This window comes from Hyperolius riggenbachi, chromosome 10 (assembly GCF_040937935.1).
Source record: "Hyperolius riggenbachi isolate aHypRig1 chromosome 10, aHypRig1.pri, whole genome shotgun sequence".
NCBI lineage: Eukaryota > Metazoa > Chordata > Amphibia > Anura > Hyperoliidae > Hyperolius > Hyperolius riggenbachi.
In genome coordinates, this window is record NC_090655.1 from 106,048,415 (window position 1) to 106,055,960 (window position 7,546).

The 7,546-nt window shown below is 45.1% G+C and overlaps 1 long non-coding RNA gene across 1 annotated transcript; it reads right to left on the minus strand.

The window, feature by feature from the left end:
- Nucleotides 1-437: 437 nt before the first annotated feature.
- Nucleotides 438-4,833, minus strand: LOC137534264 (uncharacterized). The gene is made up of 3 exons (XR_011024351.1): nucleotides 4,772-4,833; nucleotides 2,123-2,298; nucleotides 438-520 (listed from the first exon to the last, which is right to left on the minus strand). It is a non-coding gene; the product is annotated as an uncharacterized lncRNA (long non-coding RNA).
- Between the last annotated feature and the right edge of the window lie 2,713 nt (nucleotides 4,834-7,546).

A 7,546-nucleotide genomic window follows, 5' to 3' on the forward strand; every position in this document is an offset into this window, starting at 1 on the left:
CCCTCCCTAAGCTCCGCCCTAGTCCCGGGCCTATTTGGCCTGCCCACAAATCCGGCCTTGCCCACTGATGCTCGCTGTCAGTCACCGCCGCCAGCCACCGCTGCAATTGTTATGGAGGGGAGAGCCAGGAAGAGGAGCCCCAAGGTGAGGGGGGGGGGGAAATGTCCACCCTTCCCCGCTGCTCTGCCCAATGCTCCTCTCCACTGCGCTGCTCCCCTCCAGGGTGCTAGGGGGGACGGCGTCCACTCTCCAAAAAAAGTGAGTGGACGTCGTCCCCCTGCGTTCATGCAGGACTCGACCCCTGCCATGGGCCCAATGAGAACACTGTACCATCTACAACAAATGATGCTATGATACCCAATTGGAGTGTAAAGGAAACCAGAGACGATAAAATATAAAAATGTTATACATACCTGGGGATTCCTTCAGCCCCATGCGCACGGATTGCCCCCACACCATCGTTCTCAGCCTTCTGTATCACCAGTATTGAGTTCCGTAACTTCGGCCAGTCGCAACCAGTCTGATGAAAGAGAAATATGCTCTCTACGTATCTCTCCGACAGCCAGGAACCTAAAGGGTTAAATGTCTGAAGGGCTGCAGGGGAAACTTCTGTTTCCCGTGCTCTCTTCTGCTGCCTGGGGGGGTAGAAAAGATTGACCCTCCTGAGAAGGTGTCGCAGTGTATCAGAGAGACAGTGACTGTTTCTATTGGCTCTCTGCTCCTGTCAGTCATAATTTATCCCTCTCTTCTTCTGTGAGTCATGGCTCCCGCATAGTCTCTGCACTGTTTCCGACACACCAGAGCATATGTTTCTGGGCTTTACCGCATATTCTACTCTTCATGAATTGACATTTACTGACATGCGTTGAGCAAATAACCGCACAAGCCGGTAATTTACCTCACTGCTCGGTAGTTTCAGCTTTCCATGCGGTAACAGCCTGAATTGACATTTTCTTAAGTGCTTGGTAAAGTCAGCTGTTTTCTGCATTACCGTATGCGGTAATGCTATACGAACCATGACTCATTAGTGACCAGAATTTTTCAATGTAGTCTGTAAGAGCTGTGGAAAAGGTGTCAGTGTTGTAACAACAAATGGGACCCTTTATTTTTGACATCATTAACATCAACAATCAGAAACCCTATACAGTATTAGCAGTCCAGTTTACTGACTGATTCCTATGAGAAGTGATGACTGGTAATATACAACATTCATTACATCTCTCTGTCACTAGATGGGAAACAGGTCCTGTGTGGTCTGCACTTTAATTGCTTAAAACACAGCTAACTCAGCAAAGCTTCTTTAGCAATAACAAATCTTTAGCAATAACAAGACAATATGAGTATGAAAAAGAATTCTCATGAGTATGGGAGGTGATTAGTATTGTCACAAGCAGGAAAATTAATCTACACAAAACTTTGTGCTGGGGCTTGCAGGGCAATCATATTTTAGGAAAGTGAATTTAGAGTGGAAAAGCGTGATCACAGACATTTTATTTTTTCTGTATATATAGTATTTAAAATCTGATAAAATCTATGAGAAAGTGCAACTACAGCACGTATAACACCATGGGCCTGATTCACAAAGCGGTGCTAACCTAGTTAGCACACCTAAAGGCTTTGGACGTGCTAACTAGGGTGCTAAGTAGTTAGCACGCACCAAGCTAAATCAGTTCGCGCGCTAAGTTTCACGGTCGTGCGCTAAGTTTAGCGCTGCCCGGTGCGCGCGAAACGTTGCACCACGTGCGACGAAAACGCAGCCATGCGATGTTTAGGGAGCATCTAATGCAATGTTTTGGCCGCATCAGGTGCGCCATTTCCGTTGCACCCGGTGCGACGTTTTGCGCGCACTGGGCAGCGCTAAACTTAGCGCGTGACCGTGAAACTTACCGCGCGAGCACTAATTCCCGTGCGCAAAGTATGTTTAGGCGTGCTAAGGGGCTTTTCACAAGCGTGCTAACAGTTAGCACCACTTTGTGAATCAAGCCCAATGTTCATGGAAATGCCTATTCTCGCAAACTATTGTCTTCAAGGGTAATGTCTTCCTGATTAGGAAGCAAGTATGCAGTCTGGCAACATCTGTTGCACTGGTGGCAGTAATCATTATACAATTTTATTTTGGCACCTGTTGCACGTTGTATTTCTTCATTGGGTTGCACCATACTGGATTGCACCGGACCACATAGGTTACTGCCTCTTCTTCCTATTTTCCACGCCTACATCCCCACCGTTGTGCAGGGCCAGATTTCTGGAATGGCCACAAAGGCCCAGGCTGTGGGTCGCTGCAGCGCAAAGAGGCACCTGAACATCAAAGAGGGATTAATGTAACAATGGAGTATGAAATTTCAGAACAATATATGAAAACGGGAAACTGGTGCTCAAGGGAGGTGGTCATGAAAGAAAGCACCTGCTGTACATGGATGATACACATGGAAGAGGGGCTGTACATGGAATGGGAGGGGCTGCAGTACATGGATGATAAACATGGAAGAGGGGAGTGCACATAGAATAGGAGGGGCGCTGCTGCACATGAAAGGGGAGCCAAAATATACTTGGCCTAGGGGCCCAAAAGGTGTAAATCCGGCCTTGCCATTGTGTTCAATTCACTCCCGTCCCTCAGGGAGTTTTTCCCTCCCACACCTAGTTTTCGTTTCAGCTGTCTTTCCTATTCTAGCCTTCTCAACCTCCTGTTTATTCTACACTTATTGTAGCAATGTTTTCTTGTCCCCTATTGATAGATCATTTCAAAAGTAGGTGGCTTCTTCAGCTGCTCCTGATGAAGTTATTTCTCTATCATGAAACACCTGGGGCTTAATTCACAAAAGGGTGCTAACAGTTAGCACGCCTAAAACATTTGCATGTGCAAACTAGGGTACTAAGTAGTTTGCACGGCAAAGCTGTTACTGATGGCGTGCTATTTTCTAGCGTGCTAAGTGGCTTTTCACTGGCATGCTAACACTTAGCACGCTTTTGTGAATCAAGCCCCTTGAGTTATACCCAGAATATGATGTGTAGTACAATCTAAACAGCACTATATCAATCTACTTTCATTGTATTTACGACAATTTATGGACATGTTCCACTTTTATTTGCTAGTGCTGCTATTTTCCATGTATGTGATTTGTATCTGTTTTTGGATGATATCCTACATCTTTTTGCAAGTTGCACATATTTCTGGGTTAAGGTTTATCAGTTTTGATCCCACTTTGACAATTGATATGTGAGTTGATATCCCCATTACCATCCTACCAATACCTTTCCCTTTGTCCCCTTCCTTCCATTATATGTATATTAACTGCTTGCCGACCGCGTCACGCCGGTGGGCGCGGCCGCGGAGGCAGCCCCAGGACAGCCTGATGCCGATCGGTGTAAAGTCCTTGGGGCTTGTTTTGCAGGAGATTGCGCGGTGATGCGTGCACATCTCCGCTTGGTAGGCGAAGCTCCACTCCACCTTCAGCCTCCCAGCGGCGATCACAGCTAGGGGACTGTTAAACCGCGAAACCGCCATCTATTCACTATGTACAGCGCTGAGATCTAAGGCAGCGATGTACAGGGGACAACCGTGTCACCTGGCTGTCTCCTCCAGAGGCACAAAAGCAATCCGCTGTGATAGACTGAAGCCTATCACAGCTGATCATGCTGATTGGCTGACGGGGAGAGGGAGAGAGGGGGAAGAGAAAAAAAAAGTTACAAATATTAGAGAAATAAAGAAATAAATATTTATTAAAAACAAACAAACACCTGGGGTGCGATCAGACCTCGCCAACAGAGAGCTCTGTTGGTGGTGAGAAAAGGGTGGGGGGGAAATCACTTGTGTGCTGAGTTGTGCGGCCCTGCAGCTAGGCCTTAAAGAGACACTGTAAGAATAAAAACGTCCCCTGGGGGGTACTCACCTTGGGAGGGGGAAGCCTCCGGATCCTAATGAGGCTTCCCCCGTCATCCTCTGTCCCACGGGGGTCTCGCTGCAGCCCTCCGAACAGCGGCCCGACAGACCCTACAGCCTGTACAATATTTACCTTTCCAGGCTCCAGCGGGGGCGCTGTTGCGGCTCTTCTGACGGAGCTAGGCGGAAATAGCCGATCTCCATTGGGTCCGCTCTACTGCGCAGGCGCAGGAGACTCGGCTATCTCCGCCTAGCTGCAGTGGCCCATTAAGTCAAAAATGGCCTGGTCTTTAGGGGGGTTTAACACTGTGGTCCTCAAGAGGTTAAGATGTGAAGATTTACTATTTTTGAACATAATATAACTTGTAACACTTTATTGTACCAGTCCCCACTCATTGGCATTGATTCACTATGCAAGTAATGTAAGGTGCGTTACCGTAGCAACATAAGCTAGCCAGGTACCACGGGTGGTGCGGATTGTGCAACATGCGATGCTAGTGGAATAAATATGGATACAATTGTGGTGAAGGGCGGCTGGTGTCACCGATCAAATGAGGACGGGATTCAGGGATGCGTGTGTGCCAGGAAGGCAGGCAGGAGAGCAGAGTGGAAACTGTTTGTCCAAAGGCCACCCCATAGATTTGGCTGCCTGAATCATGTGATTCAGCTGGCTTCATGGTAGGTCTGCCCCTGAAGGGAACTACATTGTGACAATGCACCTGTACAGACTGTGCCAAAGCTCTGCCAAAGCACACACTGAAAACGGATCTTTTTTTGCTTAAAGAGGAACGCCAGTGAAAATAATGTAATAAAAAAAAGGGCTTCATTCTTACAATAATTATGTATGAATGATTTAGTCAGTGTTTGCCCATTGTAAAATCTTTTAAATACCTGATTTACATTCTGACATTTATCACATGTTGACATTTTGTACTGCTGGCAGGTGATGTGGCTGCTGCTTGCTTTTTTGACAGTTGGAAACAGCTGTAAACAGCTATTTCCCACAATGCAACAAGGTTCACAGACAGGACCAGGACCATGGTCATCAGAGTTTCTTGTGGGAGGGGTTTCACCACAATATCAGCCATACAGCGCCCCCTGATGATCCGTTTGTGAAAAGGAATAGATTTCTCATGTAAAAGGGGGTATCAGCTACTGATTGGGATGAAGTTCAATTCTTGGTCACGGTTTCTCTTTAAGTGATGGTTCTGTGAAAAGTAAGTTTTTGCTGTTGCACAGATCTCACATGCAGCGCCTGGGGCCAGCTTCTCCCTTGTTCAGATGTGCTGCTGGTTTCAGCCAAAGTCAATGGAGGTATACCGCAGGCAGGGCATCGCTTCCAGTTAATTTCTTGCAACCAAATCATCACAAACCCCTCTAGGCCCTCAATTCCACTGAAACCTTCATCATTTGTCGAAACCCCAGATGTAGATGCAACACAGCTTATTCAGATATTCCCATGCTGCTCATTTGTTAAGTGTGGTCACATAGAATGCACCAGCTCCCTGTTAATGTGTGCAAATAGAGAAGTGTTGGCATTTGTGTCGGTTCATAGTTTGAAGCTTACAAATGAAAGAACGGGAGAAGCGGTGGAACAGCTGTATGTCACAGCCAGTGCTTACTACTGCAGACATCACCAAGATTAAAGATCTTTAACTAGTTGTCCCCAGTGACATTACTCCATCTCATTCTTGTGCCATTGCAAAACAGAGCACGGCATGCTCTCACATGATAATCTGGGTGACACCTCAAATAACTCTGCAGGAATGAGTTCTGTCAGTGGCATATTTACTCAGTAGTGGGACATCCTCTCACTAAAGGTCACTAATGTTTTCTTGTCTTACTGGGAACTCCTGTGGACTCGGCTTTTAATGCCAGTGAGAGGAGTGTGTTCGCAAACACTCGTTGCTAATTATGGGCCTGTAAAGAGGACTACTCTGAAATGACCACGTTGATATTACTTTATAACAGTACTGATGCATATAAAATAACTTTGCCAGCAGTGTAGGATATTTGTGTATGTAAGGCAATTGTTCTTCACATGTCATAGCAGTGTAAAAGTGGTTCAGTAAGGACAGCAAATTACATAATACAAAACAGCCCAGATTGTGATACCATTTCACCACTAACATCCAGAAGGAAGATACTTTAAAGAGGAACTCCAGTGAAAATAATGTAATAAAAAAAGTGCTTCATTTTTACAATAATTATGTATAAATGATTTAGTCAGTGTTTGCCCATTGTAAAATATTTTAAATCCCTGATTTATATTCTGACATTGATAACACGGTGACATTTTTACTACAGACAAGTGATGTAGCTGCTGCTTGCTGTTTTGGCAGTTGGAAACAGCTGTAAACAGCTATTTCCCACAATGCAACAGGGTTCACAGACAGGAAACTGCCAAGAGTACGTACTCAGAATTTCTTTGTGGGAAGGGTTTCACCCCAATATCAGCCATACAGCGCCCCCTGATGGTCTGTTTGTGAAAAGGAATAGATTTCTCATGTAAAAGGGGGTATCAGCTACTGATTGGGATAAAGTTCAATTCTTGGTCGGAGCTTCTCTTTAAGGTATGTACACATTAAATAATTGTCTGAAACTGCCGATAACAGCTGCTTTGGCCAATTATAGTTTTCTTATAGTTTATGTGTGAGTGTACTGCCAACGAAACAAAACATGTTTGACTTTTAAAGCAGCAGGGTCAGCCACACTATTCCAGGAAAAAAACAAACACATTTATAAATAGATAACTACTTGCTCTACTTACATAGTAGATGAATTGTACTGTCCATGTTTTCATTTCAGTGAATTTTATATAGTAAATAAAGAAAATTCTGTTCCTAGCTGTTGCCATCTTGGTTCCCTCTGACTTAAACCAATACTGATGTCATCTCCTCCCTTACTCTTTTTTTCTCTCCTAGAATCTCTGCCATAGCTGCTCGCTTAGTAAACACATGAGAGCATAGCATAGAGATTGTATTTCAGCTCACACTGAACTGCCCTCAGCCAGTCAGTGAGGAGAAGAAATGTTGGAGGGGAGAAGACAAGCTTCCCTCTCTCACTGTCTTCAGTGATGGCAAAACACCAAGCCAGTCTAATTAATTTATTACAGCAGAAACTTTTCTCAATAGATTGGAGAGCTTCCACTGCAGGGTGAGGTTTTAGGCTGCACAATGAACACAGAGCAGTGGTTAAATGTAATTTGATTTTGTGGCTGACAATCCATCTTTAACAGCTCTCTGAAGCCTGAGCATGCTTAATCCCAATGTGATTATCATTCACCTGTGTGGGAATCTGCATGTCTGCTCCCATTGGATGACCTCAGTATAAAGGACTGCTTCCTGCAGTGCTCCATGGGCTATCATAGTCTCAGCAGCACCAGCCTGTCTTGCTGTCATTTTGGCCCCAGATCGTGTTTCTAGTTCTAATGTTAATTCATGTGGACTGCACTGACCTCCCGCGTAGGAGTCAGTGAGTCCTTCTAGTTCCTGTTCCTGCTTATCAGTATTGATACTTTGCTGGTCTTGCATCATATATTGGTTCATCGCCGATATATACGCATACTAGCGCGTTTGTTATTTTCCTTGTATTCATGTTACGTTAATACATCAGTGTCGCTCATATATACGTACTCGAACTGTTTATATCCTGTGTTCAGTCAGT